The sequence below is a fragment of the Rhipicephalus microplus genome, unplaced genomic scaffold (genome assembly GCF_043290135.1).
Source record: "Rhipicephalus microplus isolate Deutch F79 unplaced genomic scaffold, USDA_Rmic scaffold_305, whole genome shotgun sequence".
In the NCBI taxonomy this organism is placed as follows: domain Eukaryota; kingdom Metazoa; phylum Arthropoda; class Arachnida; order Ixodida; family Ixodidae; genus Rhipicephalus; species Rhipicephalus microplus.
Window position 1 is genome coordinate 7,881 of NW_027464874.1, and position 22,090 is coordinate 29,970.

At 42.3% G+C, this 22,090-nt stretch overlaps 1 long non-coding RNA gene across 1 annotated transcript in view; it reads left to right on the forward strand.

Moving 5' to 3' along the window:
• Positions 1-718: 718 nt before the first annotated feature.
• LOC142793522 (uncharacterized) overlaps positions 719-22,090 on the forward strand; it is a 40,100-nt gene continuing 18,728 nt past the window's right edge. Inside the window, exons 1-2 of the long non-coding RNA XR_012891603.1 lie at positions 719-803; positions 6,176-6,280. This is a non-coding gene — a long non-coding RNA (uncharacterized LOC142793522). The remainder of the gene's footprint in view (positions 804-6,175; positions 6,281-22,090) is intronic.

Genomic DNA, 22,090 nt, shown 5'->3' on the forward strand with positions numbered 1-22,090 from the left:
TGCTATTTCTAAGTGTCCCTATGTGTCCGTGTGCCGCTATGTCACCCTCATGGTGGAACTTCTCAGGATTCTTTAAATAGGCGTATTCGAATTGTAGAGCCCTCACATGGACACTTTCGACAGGTTGTCGCTGTCACCGTGATGTTTCGTATAAAGATTACATCATTTACATGACCCGCGCATCATACGCTGTGCACTCGAGTAAACCCAGAGAGCTGGGGTGAGGGAGTGCCGCTGAAGCTGAAATCAAACTAGCCGGTTGATCTACATCACTCGGAATGCTCATGTAATTATAACAACCAGCTATTGCATCCTGCCTTAGAATGCTTCTCAAGGAAAGAGGAAACGCCTGGCTCCCTTGTAAGGTCACAAAACCATGCATCATAGGAGAGGGGGGGGGGTACTCGAGCAGCAATTGAGAACAATGAGTATAAGGGCGTGAGCTCGATCACTGGTTAGCGTGTCTACTGGGAAGACATCAGCGGACGGTTCAGATGCCCTTCTTTTTAGTTGCACTCCGCACAGAGAAGACTGTGAATTTCGCTTTTCTCTCTGGATTAGCATATTCTCTTCCTACAGCGTTCTTTTATTCTTGTGGAACGCTAGACTTCATCTAGGTAAGCTGTGAGCCTTGCTTTCTAAGTATTAAAATTGGTTGCTACCATGTTTGTTGGTTTCTCCTTCGGGTAAAACTTGTTTTTAAATTGCACAATTCTTAGATGACCCTTCGTGCACAACACGCTGTTCCAAAGGCAGGCCGTCATGCCTACATTTATCCAGAGGAGGATGCAAGTGCGACTGTGGTAAGAAGGGATAAATGTAGTGGGCTTTGCGCTTGCACCATGTGCCAATCATTTTCGCTGTGCTTACAGTGGTATTGCGCATGTGTCTATTATGGCATTAATTCAGAAACTATTACACATTTTTCTAATATTGCTTACCTAGGTCGAAGCCTGCAAATCAGCACCACAGTTCATGTGGGCAGCAGTATTTGTTTAGGGAATGTTCTATGACGGGTAATAGCATAGCGTTTTCTAATACAATGATCAGAATTTTACAGGTAAATGAGAATCCGGGTAGCAGTAGTGTGACGCGACTTTTTCCTGCATACAGCCTATTTGAGGACCCAGCTATCTTATTAATGCAACACAGGTAGAAAGCTCATGTCGCAGAAACTCCGCCATCGGTGTTGGCCCCGTTGGTTGAGAGTGAAAAATCGTCTGTGCGTGTGCGAGCGAAAAAAGCAAGTTCCGGAGATCGCCGCTAGATGCCGCTACTTGGCGACGCGTGCGCACGCGATCACACAGCGAAAGCTGCGTAGAAAAAAAGTGCTCAAGATCACGACGAACGATAGCTTTTTTGCCCCTGCCACTCCTCCATATTATAGTTTTTTTGCCCCTGCCACTCCTGCCACTCCACCCTAGAAGAAGTCAGAAAAGCTTTGGAGAGCATGCAAAGAGGAAAAAGTGCTGGTGTGGATCAGGTAACATCAGATCTGCTGAAAGATGGAGGACAGATTGTGTTAGAAAAACTAGCCACCCTGTAAACGAAGTGTCTCCCGACGGGAAGAGTACCAGTGTCTTGGAAGAACGCTAACATCATCCTAATACATAAGAAAGGAGATAACAAGGACTTGAAGAATTACAGGCCGATCAGCTTTCTCTCTGTAGTATACAAGCTATTTACAAAGGTAATTGCTAACATAGTAAAGAAAACATTAGAATTCAATCAACCAAACGGACAAGCAGAATTTCGAACAGGCTACTTAACAATTGACCAAATTCATACTATCTATCAGGTAATAGAGAAATGCTCCGAATATAACCAACCACAATACATAGCTTTCATAGATTACGAGAAGGCGTTTGATTCAGTAGAAATATCAGCCATCATGCAGATACTGCGGAATCAGGGCGTAGGTGAAGTGTATTGAAACATTCTGGAAGAAATCTACAGGGGTTCAACTGCTACCATAGTGCTTCATAAAGAAAACAACAGAATACCAATCAAGCAGAGTGTGGGGCAGGGGGACACAATTTCTCCAATTCTATTTACCGCGTGCTTACAGGAGGTTTTTAGAAGCCTAGAACGGGAACAGTTAGAAATAATAGTTAATGGAGAGTACCTTAGTAACCTGCACTTCGCCGATGACATTGCATTGCTGAGTGACTCGGGGGACGAATTGCAACTCATGAATACGGAGTTAGACAAGGAGAGCAGAAATGTGTGTCTTAAAATTATTCTGCAGAAAACGAAAGTAATGTACAACAACCTCGGAAAAGAGCAGTGCTTCGAGATAGGTAATAAAGCACTTTAAGTAGTAAAAGACTATGTCTACTTAGGGCCGGTAATAACCGCAGCGCCAAACCACGAGATTGAAGTAACTAGAAGAATAAGAACGGGATAGAGCACTTTCGGCAAGCACTCTCAAATTATGACAGGGAGATTGCCACTATCTCTCAAGAGGAAGGTATATAACAGCTGTATCTTGCAAGTACTTAGCTACGGAGCAGAAACCTGGAGACTTACAAAGAGGGTTCCGCTTAAATTGACGACAACGCAGCGAGCAATGGAAAGAAAACTGGTAGGTGTAACCTTAAGAGACAAGAAGAGAGGAGAGTGGATTAGGGGACAAACGGGAGTTAACAACATCTTAGTTGAAATAAAGAAGAGGAAATGGACATGGGCTGGGCATATAGCGCGTAGACAGGATAACCGCTGATCATTAAGGGTAACTAACTTGATTCCCAGAGAAAGGAAGCGGGTTAGGGGGAGACAGAAGGTTAGGTGAGCAGATGAGATTAAGAAGTTTGCGGGTATAAATTGGCAGCAGTAAGCACAGGATCGGGTTAACTGGCGGAACATGAGAGAGGCCTTTGTCTGGCAGTGGACGTAGTCAGGCTGATGATGATGATGATGACTCCCTGCTTAGCTTTTAGCTATTTTGGCGGGACGAGAAATCGTGCAATTGCAACATGCGACAAACCTTTGTAACTACACTCGTACTGAATGGATTCTTAAAATTTTTTGGCATTGAGTTTGTGAGACAATAAGCTCTTCTAGTGAAGTCATTCCACGGCTACTTGAAAACGTGTTTCAGGGCCCCTTTAATGCGTTTTGTCCTACAGGTGTCACGACGAGAACGAGCCCTTTTGGCGATTTGTGGGCGCATTTGTGACACCTCAAACTACATCCAAAAAGGCAGTGATAGTGCAACCAGTCCCGCTAAAAAACACAGAAACTTTAAAACAGCTAAAAAACGAACAACTATGTCCATCTAGCAGAAAACATATCATGGCTTTCCAGAGGCGTTGATCGAGCAAACAGCAAACGCTAGATAATGTGCTGCTATTCGTGAGGCATTGTGAGACTCGTCATTGTCTCTGAGATGGTGATCGCGTGGCGTGTATATTGGAGGCCATGAGACTCTTGTTTTAGATCAAAAACCTGTATGTACCATTCACGTGCGCGTGCTGGTATGGTCTACTGTGTGCGTGTGTGTGCGTGCGTGCGTGTGTGTATGTAAAAAACACATTATTAGGTATGCACTTAGCGGTTAAAGGGTGCACTAGCGGCCGCATTTCGCTTTCGCGTTAAACTCTTAAAGGCAAAGCTTAACGGTCCGCCAATTTTCGTAACTTGCACACAGCCTTTCAATCGATAATGTGTGCGGCATGCCAGACGATCAGTGAGCACCTTGTTTCTCTTTGAGTTATCTTCAGTTGACTCCTTGCTTCCAACATTCCGAGTAATAAAGAAAGCACTAATAAAAGTACCTAATATCTAAGAAACGATTAATGACTACAGAAAAATCGAGCACATGTATTATCAGACCATACCTTTATCTAGGAAAACACTTCATTGCCTTTAAAAAATAAAAAAAATACTTTCAATGAGTTCAGTGAACTACGAGTTCGTTCCCTTGGTAGCAAATGGGATTGCTGAGATCAGATTTCAACCTCACGTTTTCTTCTATGCAGCCTGTCATATCCCCATGGGCCATGCGCGAAACATAAATTTAACCCATTGAATTCACGAAGGCACATGCACCCCCTGGAGTATTTTTACAAAGCTTTAATCAAGAAACACTGTTGCCGCAGAATACTTTTCCTGTGCATAACCCCCTAAAATGGCTAAATAAGACAGAGCAGGAAAGAACCCTTGAGTCAATTTTCGGGTGAGAGGAGCTGTCTCCGGCAGGAGGGAATCGTTTAGCTTTTTCTACGCCGCTAGTAAAGTGCATGACTATCTTAATGCCAAAACGTTGGCCCCAGCGAAATTCCTCTTTCAGCAACTTCTCCGGAAACATACGATGTTTTGACGCTTCCAGCAGTAGTTATTGAAAATTATAAAAAAATAAGCGGCTTGCCTTTGACCACGCCAAGCTGCGGCACAGAAGAGGTGGTCGACTCTCAGCTCATCCTGGTTTGAGAAAGCACACGTGCACTCACATTGTGAAGCAAGCAGCCTTCACATTGTCACATTGTAATATGGAAGCTTTTCTTTTTGTCTTTCATAGTTTCTCTTTCTTTCTCCGATCCATACTCTTTCTCTGCTGATGTATGATGTTTTTTTTTTGCTTTTTCATTATCTTTGCCGATTTCTCACGTGTTCCCACTTTCGTCCTCTTTTATATCTCTATGTATCATCTCTCTTATTTCTGTAATAATTATCGCTTCCTTCGTCTCTTTTTTATTTTTCTTGCTCGCTTCTTCATTCAAATAACCACATACTACGCCTGGTGGAGCCATTATACCGACATGACTACCCATATTTCTTCAAGATAATAAATGCTTTGCCGAACACCTCCTTTATAGGCTTTTCAAACCTGAGGAGTCATCGCACACTTCTGTAGATTCTAGAGTACGACTCCTCATTTCAAAGAACATTTATCTTGTTCAAAGCAGTCAGAAGTCAGAAGGACACTGCTTTATTGACTGCTTTCTACAGATATCTAATAATGCGAGGAAACCCCCTTTTCGATGCTAGAATTGCTTCTTATGAAGACCACCTTACTCGTCCTTCAGAAATTTTTTATATGGGCACAACTATGAAACTGTCCATACGCAGTGTTGCGTCTTTCAATGCTTTTGAATACTAGAAACTGTATTATTCTATACAATGCTGACAATAATAAAAGTGTGATAGAGGATCATGCTAAAAAACCTCTTTCAAATTTTTCTATCTGTTTTTGGTCCGTTTTTTATAAAATTTAAGTCCTTTTCATCATTTTGAGGAAATATTCCGCATGAGATTTGAATACAAGTATATGTAAATATAGAAAAAACCCAGTGATTGTTGTTTACGTTACAAGAGTTGAGATAATCATACCACGTTACGCGGAAACTATCAAAAGGGTATATGTACATGCAGCAGTGAGTCTCAGCATGTGTTGTAAATCAAACAAACGATGTAGGTCGTCAATGTTAGGGCTTCATAAATGGAAATAGTAACGCACTTGATGGCCACTCGTTTCTGATTTCGAATATAATTGTAACCCTAATTTATTGTGGCCTCTTCTAGCATGAAATCACTTCTTGAATAATGAATAGATTTTTCACTTTTTCAAAATAATGATATTCAATTTGAGCTCGTTGTATTTCAATAGACCTAACTTCGCTCTTCATTAGAATAATCATTGATTGATTGATATGTGGGGTTTAACGTCCCAAAACCACCATTTGATTATGAGAGACGCAGAATAATCATATATATGGCTATCATATATATATGGCTATATATAATGTTTTTTTATATTAGTTGCCACATAACATACAGACGCAGATGCTTAAGAGCATTTCTAAGACAATTTAATTTTGGAACTATTTCGATGAATGATGAGAGCATAGAGATAAGCTGTGGGTCCAGACGTTAGCACATTGTAGTAGGCATTACGTATGTATTAACGTGAATGTTAGACATGAAAAAGCTGTTCCGCATGAACATAGGTGTTTAAAAAGCTATTGCCACTCTGACAGACAGCAAACAGATAGTTCTTTTTGGTAGAAATTATTTGATGTCGGGATTATTTCAAAGTATTTACCAATATATACAATGTTGGAAATTTCTCGTGGTGACTTATAGAGTACGTCAACAGGTTCTGATATTAGTGACGAAATCAGTTGAAAAAAGCGATTTTGATGATCTGTCTGAAGTACTATCCAATATTTTGCAGCTGATACGAACAGCCCATGTAATCCATGGAAACTTACAAGATGCCGGTTTGGTGGTCCGTATCCCAAATGCTACCCTACTAGCAAAGATTGCCATTGCTACTGTTGTGAGTCCTTTGCTATGTCTTGGGAAAGGAAGGAAATCTTGACACAGCCACGTCGAGGATTAAAAAATTGCAGATCCCACGTAGAGTGCGAATCGATCTTATGCGAAGCACGAATGAGGAAGGTTGATATGGCACTTTAAAATCAGCACAACGTTACAAGGCGAACGTAAATTATGTCATACATGACTTCTATGTGATGATTATCATGTTAGGACGTGTCATTTACTCTCGTCGTCTGTTCACGTCCCATGATACTAAATTTGGTATATTGAAGTGAGTGAAACGGCTGCGAGTGCAGCATGAGTGTGATATGTAGTCATGTTTTACTGGAAACGAGCATCATGATAATCATGTTTCGACGTCTGATTTACGTTCGTCGTCTATCACGTCGCGTGATTATATGTGCTAGCGAAACGGCTGCGAGCGCGCAATGAGCGTAGCATGTAGTCATGTCTCACCTCACACGCATGTCATAATTATGTTGTTTGGACGTGTAATTAACCTGCGTAGTTTAATCACGTCACGTAATCTGAAATTTGGTATATGTGGAGCTAGCGAAACGATTCCGAGCGCTCTAAAAGTGTAGCATCAAGTCATTTTTTACACGACACGCATATCATGATTATCATGTTCGGACATGTCATTTACCTTTGCCATTCATTCACGTCACGTAATACTAAATTTGATAAGTGTGAAGATAGCAAGACGACCGTGAAATATACCGTAAGCGTAGCATGTAGTCATGCTTTACATGACACGTATGTCATATTGATGATGTTTGCACGTGTCATTTACCTTCATCGTCCGTTCGCATCACGAAATGCCAAACTTGGTATATGTGAAGCTAGTGAAATGGCCGTGACTGCATCAGGAGCGTGGCATGTAGTCATCTTTTTACATGACGTGCATATAGTGACTACGGTACTCGGCTACTGACCTGCAGGTCACGAAATCGAATTCCGGTGGTGGCGGCTGCATTTTCGATGGAAGCTGTAATGCTGTAAGCCTGTGTGCTCAAATGTGTGTGCACGTTAAAGATCACCAGGTGGTCGACATTTCCCGAGCCCTCCACTACGGTGTCTATCATAATCATATGGTGGTTTCGTGTCGTAAAACATTACATACCACTTACATGACACGCATATCATAATTATTATGTTTGCATCAGTCGTATACATTCGTAATTTAGTGACATCACGATATAAAATTTGGTATATGCGAAGCTATTGAAACGACCGAAAGCGCACCATGAGCAAGGCTTGTAGTCATTACTTACATCCATGAATGTCACGATTTCCACGTTAGGGTCTGTCACGCATGTTCGCCATGCAGTCATGTCATACCATACGAGCTTTGCATTACGTCATGTGAACGAAACCACCGCAAGAGCGGCAACTTGATGAAGTGTGAATCATGATATCCATGACATACATGTCGTTATTTTGATGTTATAACTTGCCACTTATGCTCGCCATACACTCATGTTCGCACCAATTTTCGCATCGATACCATTAACTAAACAGTCAGGAGAGTTAAAAGACCTAGGTGGCTAGATAGTACGAACATTGTTCTATATGAAAAGAACTTATTCAACAAGTACACAGTGGAAGGGAGCTTAAGTGTTCTGCCTGTTCATTCGTTGCTACAACACTGCTACGCCAGTACTCGAAACTGCATCGAAAAAAGAAAGCTAACCCTTGTACAGTGGTCACACAAAACGAGGTCTCGCGGAGGCCTGCATGACATGTTAGGTCTTGTAGTAAGTGTGTAGTAGCGCACGAGGCTGCACTAACGTAAATGCGCAATAAATGGGTGGTGTGAACGTTCAACCGTTATGAGGCGCTCGGGCATAATTCAAGATCATTGTGAGACATAGCGACAACAATGTATGCAGCTTCCTGGTTTTGGGTAAGTGCTTACAACCGTTGAGTGAGTATTTCGTGTTTATAAAAATCAATTATGGCGAAATTGGGATGTCTACCGAGAACCGAAGTTTAGTACTCACTTCGCACGGAGATGCGAACGGGGCCCGATTGCGCTATAACATTTCTTGCTTTAAGGGGAAGCTTGAGCGTCCTACAAATTTTCTTCTTGGTTTAACAGGGCCTATTCAAGTAGATTAGGAAAGCCTTATGTAAGTTGGGCAATATTTAGGTAATGTGGACGCAACTACGTCGGCTCTAATGAAATCACTGAGCTTTCGACATTGCCTTGCACACAGCACACTTCTTGATGCGGTCCCCGCCGCGGTGTTCTAGTGGCTGAAGTACTCAGCTGCTTATCGTTACCCTCAGGTCTCTGGATTGAATCCCAATAGCGGCGGCTGCATTTTTAGTCAAGGTGAAAATGCTATAGGCCCGTGTGCTTATATTTGTGTACGTTAAAGAACCCCAGGTGGTCCGAATTTCCGGTGCCCTTTAATACGACATCTCTCATAAACATAAGGGGCAGAATTCACAAAGCTTTCTCTTTGGCTACGCACTTTCTTAGCCAAAAATTCTCTTATCTGGAGGGACTACTATAGCGCGGGTATGAATTTAACTTATTCGGCACTTAAGAGGGCAAGGAGGACACACGATAGCCGATGAAACGACAAGGAAAGAAAGAAGTGTGTGCCGATAATATCAAGGTAGCACGCAAAGCGTCTAGCATCGAGAGTATACAATGATAGCCAATGATTTGCTGCATCTAAGTTTCAGTTCCGCGAGCGTCTGCTACGGCGCTTACGGGATGCCGCGTACGTTGTAATAGACGTTTTGGTGGGCTGTGCAAAGCCAAGCACTCGCCTTTAATCAACGACTGTAGCTAAAAAAAAATTGCTCAATGGCCTTGAGTCACCGAGCAATCCATGCACTATCTCACCAAGTACAAGTAAACAACACTCCAAGTGCACCACATAAATGAAACCACACATAAATCGATGCATGCAATGTTTGAAAATGTGCCTCGAATGTCTTTCCCTATTCAACGCGACCAGTTACCTTACATTTCATTGAAGCTGCGCTGCTACTTAACTAATTCGGTGCAATCTAGCACGGTATAGGGGTGAACGTAAAGGTGTTTTGTACCAATAGTCAAAGGTAGCCTTTCTTACAATATTCTTATTACAAGACACATGAGCGACTTTGGTGCCTGCAGACGAATTGTGCGGAAATAGATAACAGCAGTAATCGAATGAAATTGTGAGCGCAATTTCGCTGGTTCCATGCACCGCAGCATTTTTATAAAGCCGGAATGCGAGAACGTGCATACGCTTATGCTTAGGTATATGTCTACGTAAAATGAGGGAGACTCGTCGGGAGGTGTGTCAGTGCTAATGCTTTTCACAAAACACGGTGCAAATATTTCGTCCAGCGTTGTTTGAGTGCGCAAACAAAGCAAGGGACGTGTATACGAGTCTTGAGGTCGAGAGACATTCTCACACGTGCGAAAAGACTGAAGAGAGAGAGAGAGAGAGAGACTCTCGTTTTGGCTTCGCGAAAGCTTGAAATTGATAGATAACAAAGACAATTTTCTGGTCCAGCAGACGTCAGGGAAAGTCTGCGCAAAGCAGCGTCAGATGCTCGGAGAGCATAAAAAAGTGGAGTACGCGTTATATGGGAGTGACAGCCACTCAGAAAGCGAGATGAAGTGTGACTGTCCTTAGATGTGAGAATCAATGCTAATTAGGAGAGTTGGGTTAATGAGCCAAAACTTTCCTAAATAACGATAATGGAAGCAAACTGAGCATTCATCTAGTGAAAGTGACACTAGTGACAGTGAACTCATAATAGTTGATTAGCATTGTCACAAGCCGATATATATTTTTATTTTCTTATTTGTATTTGGCAAACTATGAGAAGGTAGCCTACGTTAAAGCCGGCTATCCCAACGTCATGACAGTAATGTACAAGAATAAATAGCGCACGGTTATACAGTCACACGTGGCGGTTTCTACCTTCTAGTAACCTTGGGCAAACGCATTCTAATTATTTTTTCTATTTTTGACAAAGTTTCACCGGACGTTTTTGCATTTGGCTTCATTCGAAGGAATGACGATATATCAGCAATAGGGCGAATGCGAGCACTGATGTAGTGGACGAGCGGTTACAGCGCTCAACTACAATCTAGGAGGTACTTGGTTCGATTCGCAGAGTCACTAATCACTTTTTTTTTTTCAAGAGGTTGCCCGGCCTGACATTATGCGTGGTGGCGGGTACTAATTTTTTGAGAAGTAGGCTTTCGCACTTGCTTCTTTCACTCCCCTTTTGACCCAAAAGCGCTGTACTGTGCTCCTTCAAAAATTAAACAATTCAGTGTTCATAATTTTCTCCTCCATCCTCTCTTATCGCAAAAGTGTCCAGTGCTGAAATACCAATATCATGCCTGGTATATTACTTTTCACGTGTTTGGATACTCGACCAGCAATCAGTCTTCACGGTGTTTTGAAGAAAATCTACACATGCAGTGAGCTAACTGCTTGCAGGCAAGTTGACTGCCTTTGTAGGGACACGCTTTCATGCTAATTTGGTGGGCATCATCACATGCAGCAAGACCAAAGAGCACGGACAGTTAGAGCTGACGCAAACAGAGTGATTAGTTTGTGTCTTCTCTCCCGCTATTTGTCATGCTGCACGCTTCAGTGTAATGTCGCTGTCAATGGTTAAAATGAACTATAGCAGTTAATCGAGTTCTGCTGAGAGGGTCCCCTATTGTCCAGAATGGAACAGAACAATGGCAATTTGATTTGTGTGATAAAGAGATACCCTGCTTTTGGTTACTAGAATAGATTTCTAAACTGAAGTTTATTTTTTAATAACAACAGTTCCAGTGCAGATGAAAGGTGCATGGACAAAATTCGTGTATTCAGCTTGACTAGGTTTGTGACCTTAATTGTAATTGCGAACCAGTCTCACAGTATGCATAAATATCACACATATATAAATCCACGGGTGATAGCCTGCTTATTCTGATTAAAATTGAAAGGTTGAAATCGACATATTCAACCAACGCAATGTGTATGAGATATGCCGTGTAGAGTAGCTATGCTCTAAACTAATCTTTGCAGGTTCGTTCCATTTTACCCAATTTCTTGCCCATGACTGTAGGTTGGTAAATGAAACAACTTGTTCGAACACACATATTCTGTGTAAGGTTACATTTATTTTTATGCAGTACAAAACAAATCGAATGTGTAATGGCTCAAAAGAGAAATAACTAGAAACAAATTCAGCCAAAGCATTACCAAACTTACTCACCAATGTTAAACAGATTCTCATTTAAAAGATGCATACATACATACATACATACATACATACATACATACATACATACATACATACATACATACATACATACATACATACATACATAAACATACATACATACATACATACATATAAGCACACACATACATACATACATACACTCAGGTGTAAATATTAAAATGAATGGCTATAAAACAACAATTCTAATACACTCATTTTGAATATACTACAGAAAGTATCTTACGAGAGAAATCTACCGGCACTGTTATGTCTGCACACGGTGTTTCTCGAACCATCTCGCAAAAGCTTGATGCATAGTTTTCTGCTGCTGCCCAGTGACAAACAGTTTTTGTAAAAAACACAAGAATAAAGCCCTTGACAATGTCATGCTAAAGAAAAGGGCTGTGCATCAATATTTTGTACATGTCTGCAATATCACTCTGTTTATTTACATAGCTTGGCTCATTCACAACCCACTAACAAAGCATGTTAGGACACTTGGGCTGAAAGTTGGCACAGCGCGATTAAATTCTATACAATACATGAATAATACAATTATAAGCTTCTAAGCTCCTTGGTGCAAACAGTGTTTATATTGACAGCTATAGGTGCCATTTCGTTTCCCCAAAACACTTCTCAAAAGTAGAATCAACTTTATTTAGCTAAAAGTTTCTATTCTGGTGCGTCGTGGTGGCTCAACGGTGGAAGTGACTCTTTTGGCCAAGAAAACAAAGACCAATTATTTTTCCAGTTCGTGAATTCACCCCATGCTAACATTGAGGCAGCTGGTAAGAGTGCTTTTGGAGAGAGGAAACCACCACATTCCCACTAGTTGTGGCCTTGGGTAGCTACTTCTTTTGGACAAAAATGATGAAAAACACTCCTCAAGAAGACTTCAAAGTTTGCACATCAACACAGTTCCCATACAGCTGTCTATTAGTCTGCTTGAAAAATATTGAGTTTACTGGTGGGCAAAGACTGTACACTATGTGAGGTGACGCTCCAGTGCACTGCATGTATGTCTTGCTGCTGGTCTCAACTGCGATGTTGCTCAGCACATATGTGTAAAATAACAACTAATACTATGCCACTGCAAAGTAATTATGTATCATTTGCATGAAACAGGAACCACAATAAAAGAACATAACATTTGCCTTCACAAAGTTAAAAAAATGTAAATAAATTTCCACAGAGTTTTCACAGTTCATCTGAGGATAGTAATATTGGTTGTAAACACATTCTTACTTCCACTAACAAACTATTTTAAGATGCCAGATTCAATATTAGAGTATACCAGCACTTTTGTAGGGCTAAAAAATTGTACAGGCACCTAGAAAAACACAAGTGAATGCATTATATAGCTACATATAAAAATAAATACTTTTATTTCTAGTCTGAGTAGAGCTGCATAGATGATAAGTCACTTGCATTACATTATGAACATACCTATCCGGGCAAAGTATACATTTAAAAAGTTACACAGTACATAAGTAGACTGTTGAAGGACGGACAGGCAGTGCATAATACCTAAGCACTAAAATCTACTGTTAAGATATACTAGGAGAAGTGATGATCCTCTTCCTTCCAACTAAAATAATCCACATAGATTCACTTCCCAGAGCTTATACACTCATGGCATTATTTGTGCTATACAAATGAGTGTACACCGAAGGATTACATCGACTAAGTACATGATTACTGCATCCATGGCTTTACTTATTGTACTACAAAGAATGCAAACACAGTTACCATTGGCGACCATGGGTGCTGTGATTTCTGGCATGTAAATGTAGAGGCACGCAGGCACTTAACACACATGTTAAAAACTTCAGCTCAAAAATATTTGCCCACTAACACTACAGCAGCCTTTATATTAGTGTCATAGTTTGGTATATTTCATGCAAAATTTAAATAATTTCGAATGCAAGCAAATGAACTGCTGAATAATGCACTGCTAAGAAGTTAGGCAGCAGCTGCTCCTGACATCACAATGTGCTCTTTCTGCTGTTGTAAACTTTGAGCAGGAGAACAGTCACTGGCAGTCCCTTTATACTTGTTGGTCTTCTGTGCTCTGTTCTTGATACACTGTACATTACCGTGGAGCACCGAACTTCTTGTTATTGCTGGAATTTAGAAAAATACAGATTATTGTTACAACCATGCTACATGCAAGAGTGTATTGTTGTCAATTATGTGCTCATATTTACAGATATTGTATTTTCAGAAGCCAATGACAAGCCTCAACACACACACACACAAACAGTGAAGACTGAAAATATATTTAATATGATACAAGAGCAAAACTACAATGTTATAGATGAAGGCATGAAACTTCTGCCAGACGTAAAAAGCCAATAAAGTTTCTTCTATTTTGACTTTACACTAGGTGCGAGAAGCAGACCACAAATAAGTTCACTAAGAAACACAAGTTACACTGCATTACAACACAACAGCCAATGTTCATAACTTTAAGGCTGTCTAACATAGCCAGCTCACCGTACTGCGTATAGGAGCAAATGGGCAGTCTAGAAGACACAAAGAACTTGTGGATTATAAGTGTGCTTGTTGCTGACATCTATTATTCTAAATGATGAAAACCTTTCAAAATTGCACTTAATCAGGGGAAATAATCATACGCAACAAACACAACGGGCTCCTACAGGTGTCAATAACACTCACCATGAATGTTATACAAGTGCCTTGCCGGATGGATATGCTGCGTCCTGCACAGAACACCAAAGGAGCGCTCCATGACTTGGATTGCATGTGTGCTAGCTGCATCGCTCTGCTGCTGAAACAGGCTAGCCAAAGACAGAGAAATGAGAAGCCATGGCTTTCAAACACACTGAACGTAACCTTTAGAGATCAACAATGCATACTTAGGTCAGGTACAATTTGTAGAAAAATATATATCACTATGCAGTCGTGGTAAACATGTTCGGCTGAAACACAAGCAACAGCACTGAGAGAGAAAAAGCTACATTAGGTAAAAGATGCAGTTATTGGCCCTATGTCATCTGAGGCTTCTTCAATAGGTCTTTCTCCTTGCAAGTTGTGAACAGCCAGGCAATTTTCACCCACTTGCTATTTCCTTCCAGAGCACTTGATCCACAGAGGGAGTCACAAGCTCGAGAGCTCAATAAAAAATCAAAGTATTTGTGCTCATTTCAAAGCACAAGCTTTTGAGTCTCAGATTATTGGAGTTTCATTCATAAGCTGCAGGCTTTCAGCTTTCAACATTCTCCATTATCTTGCAATTTAGTTCTATAAATGTTGAAAAAGAATTATGTGTAAGAATATTACAGGTATCCACTGAAAGCAACCATGCTTGGGTTTTCAATTTGTGCACAGTAAGTGGCGTTCACGTAATCGTATGTATTAAAGAAAAACTAACCTTGCAGCCAGCCGTTAGGCAGCTTTGTGCCCTCGAAGCTCCCAAGCAGACCGCGGTCCTTCCAGATGAGGCTGCCATGCATGCTTCCACGCCACATCCGCTGAATGATAACAGTCCCAGCAGTGACATAGGCTTGCATAGTTAGGGAGAACGTGTCCTTCCTATTTTTGTACAGGTGCTCCAAGTAATGATGAGGATTGATGTGACAGAATGTGCAACCGATGCATCACAGGACCTTAACAAACCAATCTCTGCGATCTGTGAAGAGCGAAAAACGAGATATATAAAAACAATCATTAAAAGCACTCACTTCTAATTCTTATTTGAGGAAGCTATCACTTCGTTAAAGTGACCAAAATCTGCTATAATCACTTTGAAATAAACTGAAGCCTCATGTAAAATTTATGTACCGCAATATATATATGTCCTACTGAAGTATAGTACTACCACAGTGGTAATCGTCTATAGAACTAATTTTCCAAAATAACATAAATTTTTCAAGTGCAACCTGGCTCCTGAAAAATGAATTCACATTAACTTTCCAACTATCAAACGTGGTCAATCGACAGGCCCAACCTCATAATCAAACAAGAGCTCACTTGTATCAAATCACAAAAAACTTTTTATGTATTTGCTCCATAATATATGTATGTATATAACAGTAGTAGTAAATTTTTTATGCTTCAACTTACCATAGAGAAACATTACATCTGATGGGCTTAAAAACTTGCACACGTTATTGAACTGCGTGAATTATAGTACCGGTGAAATTTAGTTCTGCAAGGTGAACTCACCGATGGCAGCATTTAGTAGCCGTCGGTGTCATGAGGAACCAAGTACGGCCAACAGGCAAAGAGCATCTGCAGACTGCAAGCTGCCAATGACAGCAATGAAGGGCTGGCCAGGCGTGCACGTTCATTGATAAAGTGTAAGAACTGGCCATGACCGGCTGTTGTCAAGGCTCTAGTGCCGTGCAAAACGATAGCCAGACGAACTCGAAAACTGTAGTTAGGCGATATTGGCCTACAACTTCATCCAAAGCAAGGCACCGGTGAAATCTTTGCTTTTTTTGGAGGCTGGAGGGAAGCTTGACGTTCACGGGCTCTCGCTGCCACATAGAACTCTCAAGTTGTTACCGAAGAACAGTCTAGGCGCGCTTCCAAAGTAACACGATGCACAACAGAATGTAGCATCTCGCAGTTTTGGTTCATCACATCACAGCGCTAGGACTATGGTTATCACAAAAAGGAGAAGTGACGACTTAACAAACAAAAGCGCCAAGCTGCCCCATCACAACTTCGCAGGGCAAAACAGTTATCAACGCTGTCTTTCAATTTTCGGTCACACGAGCACAACTTGTTCACAAGTCTTGGAACGTCAACACAGCACCACTGTTCACAACGAACATCGTTTCACTCCCGAACAGTACATTGCTCTCAAGTAAATAGAAGCGTACGGGCTAACTAGTGGCGAAGCAAGAACCGAGCGCGTAGTTCATACGTTTCCGTACGTACTTGGGGTCACTCAAGTAACGTGTCAAAACGCTGTCAATCCAAAATGTCGCACAGCACCCAACTGACAGACTGGAAAGTCAAGCGAACGAACTGTTACCAGCACACAAACACACATTGCAGGCTTCTCGAGAGCTAGTTGCCGTCGATACATCGACGCCGATCCCCGCTTGATAACCACACCGACGCACAGGCTTCGCTGCGCTTCACCGTACACCATTGCATTGCCACAGCTTTCCGCGCTGCTTACACGCATCGAAAGAGCTGCTGTAATCACAACACATCCGGTCAAACGCTGAAGTAACTCGTGCGAGAAGCGTTTGCTGAAAGTCGCACCGACCGATATTCTGTTTACGACGCCATGTTGTTTTCATTAACTGCGCAGCACATAAGAAAGCTCTTAGAAAGTACTTGCACTATTTTCACGGCGTGAAAAAAATTTCTCTTATGTGCGAAGGGGGTGATATGACGAACAGGGCAGGCGTGCCAGATGAAAGAAGTGTTTTGGCAACGTCACGGAGTGAGCTGATGTAGAGGATATTGCTTCACAACCGATCACAAGCTGTGCCTGTCGGCCAAGCCGTCGTCTGCTCGCGTTTGTCGTCTGCTTCGATCAGAGCATGCGACAGGGGATTCGCCTTCGCAACGCTATTATTCTCAGGTCAAGTGGTCGCTGCGTCGCACAAAATACATGTCGGTGGCTCGCTTTACCTTTGAATGATGTTCGTGCGCCAAGTTAAATGGCTGGTAATTGACGCAGGGTTGAATTCAGCCAAGGTTTGCTCCATAATCGTGAGGATTTGCATATTTTCGGTGTCATACAAAGTTACTAGGGTCATTTCATTCCGATTGCTTGCCATATTATCACGACCATATCGGTGTCTGAACAGTGAAGGTGAAGATGCATGATTTGTTTGTAGTTCCATGCGTAATCACGCGCACCCCTAATACGCTTTGGTTTACAAAGTACGCTTTGTTCCAGATCGTCGCAAGGTGTATCGACAGCTGTATTTCAGAGATCGCAACCATTGGACAGTTAGAGCCAATGAAAGTACACTAGAGCACAAACTTTATGAACCACTCACTGAAAAATTCCTCTCATTTTTATTTCCAATAGCGTGAAAAGAATGAGCTCCCATTAACCTCTTTGGTGGTATTTTCCACCAATGAGGCAAGGATCTGGAGTCGCACTTTTAATTGAATGAGATGGGGTGCAACACAACAACATAACAAATAAGGTTGATCCTATGCCATGCCGCGTTCGAATGCACCGACCATTCACGTATCACATTGGTTTTCATCCAACCACAAATCTTTACATGCGTAGTTTTATGCCATTGACGCCCAATAGAATTATCCAATTACTGCGACTTCGAACTTATTGGACGATGGTGATTGTCAACATCATCCACTGCGTACAAGGGAAACAACACGCGAAGCTCAAAGCGCTGAAAGAAATAAAAACGCACCAGCAGCCATCTGGCAGCCCTTAATGGGCGTGAATTAACTAAAAACCAGCCAGGGCACCAAAGTATACCGCCGCGGCAGCAGGTTCTAAGTAGCCACATTGTTCCTAAGAGTGGTCTGGACCACTCTTAGGATTTTCTCTCAGCCATGCTGTTTTTACGCAAAATTTCGCTTCGTGAATCCACTTACGAGCACTTTTCGGTGACGTAAGCAAATATAGCAACTGCATCACCATCGCTGACATGTTCCCGGGCCGTCACAGCGCGCTTTATTTGCAGCGGCCGATGTGACAACGATGGCCTCTTACGACGTTTTTTCGTTTCGTGAATCGACTTACGCAACAAAAGTTATCTTGCGCAAAAATGTATTCGTAAGTGAGTTTTGTGAATCCGGCCCAAGGTTGTTTTGGGACGTTAAACCTAACGTATAAATCAATCAGTCATTCACTTCTTGACACGATGCACATGACGCATACGTTACGCATGCAATCCTTTTTCTGATCAGTTATTCTTTTTGTCCCGTCTTTCCACGCATTTTTATGTTATATGGTAAACCTCATAATAAAAACAATTGGAGTGATATGACAGAATAAACAAAGAGTACTTCGTGCTGGTTAACAAAAAAACTTTAACGCGATAGCGTTAGAGGGCTCGTGACGCAGAAATTCCACCGTCGGCGTCGGCACCCGTTGTTTGTGAACGAAAAAGCGTCCGTAAGCGAAAAATCGAGCAAGCTGCAAATAGAATAAAGAATAAAATCTTCGTTCAAATTGAGGATAAAACCCAGGCCGTTCGCGTGGAAAGCAGGTGTCTCACCAAGAAGCCACGATGTTACTTGCGGCTGCTTCGGGAAAGAACACTACGTAAATAACATGTAGTGTAAGGAGTCTCCTTAACGCATTTTGTTCGACAGGTGTCACAACGGAAACGAACCCATTCGTCGATTTGTAGGCGCATCGGAGAGGCCATAAAACTACATAAGCCGGATAGTGCAGCCATCGCCGCGAAAACACACAGGAATTTTTAAATAGCTCCAAAAATGGACAACTATGTTCATCTAGCGGAAAACATATCATGCCTCTTTAGAGGTGTTCATCAAACAAACAGCAAGCGCTAGATATTGTACTGTTATCTGTGAGGCACTGTAGGACTCTTCATGCCCCTTCAAATAAATGCCATTTCAACAAACCGCAACACTTAAATAAATTTAGCTTTTCGTTCTCAAGACACCATTGAAGAATTGAAGTGCTGCAGTTGCCATTTCACCAACCATAAGGCGATGCTTGTTGCGTTTTGCCGGAGGACGACTCCAGAAGAACAAGTCGAAAGATTGCCATATAGCTAACGCAAAACGGACGACAGAACGTGACCATTTATGTATGCAAGAGTCACTCCGATACGCAGTTCATAATATAGAACCACATGACTATATCACTGTACAGTATTTTCTTGAAGTTGTAATAAATGTTCTGGGGAATTGATCGGAAACCTGTACCTTTACAGATACGCCGCGCTTGCACGTGCGCACGTTTGTGTGTGCACGTGTACGTGTGTGTGTGTGCGGAGTGTGTAACAAAACTTAATAATAAGTATGCACTTAGTGGTTTAAGGGCGCACTAGGGGTCAGATTCCACTATCGTGTTGAACTATTAAAGGCGAAGCTTAAGGGTTCCCCAATTTTTTATCTCGTAGTTCTAAATATCGCCATGAGCGAAATAGCAGAGACGGCCAGGAGTTGACGCTTGCCAAGAACCAGTCCAAGACGCAACGATCTCTTCTTCCTCCACTTTCAAACAGTTCACGCCACAGTGAATGGCTAATACCCATTTTCATATGAAATATTCCCTCTCTTCAAGAAGCATCGTCTCGATGCTGATTATGAGCGTTGAAAAAACTTAAAAAAAAAGAAAAGACGCTACCGTAGAATCAACAACTGCGTCGTAAGGCAAGAAGAATGAGCTGCTGTCACAGAAGTACTCAATAAAAAAAAGCTAGGACACAAAACACATAAAAAGTCATGAAAAAAAAGAAAACAAGTAGTCATGACATTAAAAGTCAGTCTACGTTCGATTGACGATGCGAGAAATATGGCTTGAGCTTTGAAACATGCAACACATTACTTTGTGAAAGCCGACGGCAATGCCTTGAGGTGCCCTCTGGGAGAACTTCGTACGTTTCTTTACTGAGTCAGTGTAGAACCTTGTACGGGCCGAAGTAGCACCGCAGCAAATTTTCAGAGTGGTCACACTGTCGGACGGAGGTCCACACTCAAACTTCATCGCCTGGTTGGAAGGTAACCTCCCAGTGTCGAAGGTTGCAGCAGCGTGCGTCGGCAGTTTGGCGAGCCTGAATATGGCGTCGGGCGAGTTGACGGGCCCTCTCAGCGCGTTGAGCGAACAAGGAAGCGTCCGCGTTGACCATGCACAGGTTGTTAGGAAGGAGCATTGCATCGAGCATTGTAGTGACCTCTCGACAATGAACTAAGCGAAATGGGGTGAAACCTGTACTCTCTTGGACTGCTGTATTGTAAGCGAAAGTTACGTAAGGGAGTATATCATCCCAGTTCTTGTGATCAACGGCCACATTCTTTGACAGCATATCTGCAGTAGTCTTGTTCAGCCGTTCAGTGAGTCCATTTGTTTAGGGGTGATAACCAGTGGTTTTCCGATGTTCGGTACCACTAAGTCTCAGCACTTTTTGAAGCATCTCTGCGGTGAAAGCGGTTCTACGATAAAAAGGGGGTTATACGAACGAGTGATGTTCCGTGACGGCGGACGATGCTGGTGGCAAAAAACTGGGCGATTTCAGCTCCGGTAGCTTTGGGCCGGGCCTTGTTTCGCTGTAACGCGTTAAGTAATCGGTGGTGAGCACAATCCACCAATTTCCAGACGAAGACGTAAAAAACGATCAGAACAAGCCTATGCCGATTTGATAGAATGGTGTTTTCGGTGTGGTGATAGGCGGTAATAGTTCTGCTGGTCGGACAGATGGAGTCGTACGGCGTTGGCAGCCGCGGCATGTGCGGACGTACTGTTTGTCTGTCTACGCGAGGCATGGCCAGTAGTTGGAGCAGCACATTCTTTCCAAGGTGCGCATGTAGCCAAGCTTTCCGGATAATTCTTCATGACCAGCATGTAAAATATCATCACGAATTGAGGTCGGCGCTACCAGTAGGTAAGTAGCTTGCGTATGGTCAAAGTTCTTATAGAGGACTCCATCCCTGATGCAGAACGAGATGAGTGAGCGTGCGAAATTTTTAGGAAGACTGTTTTGTGGCCTTCGAGGTAGTCAATAAGCAGGAATAGCTCCATGTCGTCTCGTTGTTGTTGAAGCAATTAGGTTGCTGATACAAAGGAAAGGAATGTAACGTCCTCTTCAACATCAGCGTTCGTAATTCCGATTGGTGCACGTGAGAAACAATGAGCAGCGGTGTGTTTGTGTCCTGACTCGTGAATGATTCTAGTGTAAAATTCTTGCGACCGAAGGCTCCAACGTGCTTGATGACCCGAAAAATCTTTGAGGTTAGCGAGCCAGCCTAATGAATGATGGCCGCTAACTACTCAGAATGGGTGACCGTACAAGTAAAGCCGAAACTTCGTTATAGCCCAAACAACGGCAAAACGCTCTTTTTCTGTTGCAGTGTAGTTTTTCTCTGTGGATGATGATGTTCGACTTGCATAGGCAATCACGCGCTCTACATCAATTTGCCATTGAGTCGGTACAGCTCCAAGTCCGACGTTGCTGGCATCCGTGTGTAGTTTGGAGGGGCTTGGAGATGATTGCGTAGAGTGTCAAAGGCATGTGACGCTGATCCTTACCCCAAACAAATGGTACCCCGTTTTTTGTAACTTCTTTGAGAGATTGAGTGGCTTTAAAAACCTTTGACAAAGCGTCTGTAATATGCGCACAGTCCCGAAATCAGCGGAGATCGCGCTTGTTCATTGGGACAGAAAATGCGGCAATAGCGTTCGTTTTCTCAGCGTCTGGGTGTATACCGGCATGGCTCACAATGCGACTAAGAAACTTGAATTCCTCGAAGGAAATATGAAATTTTTCAGGTTCGAGAGAAAGTCCAGTTGTTCGAATCACCTGAAAAACTGCCTGTAAGCGCTGGACATGTTGCTCAAACGTGTTCGAGAAGACGACCACATCGTCGAGCTAGACGAGACATGATTGCCATTTTAGCCCTGAAA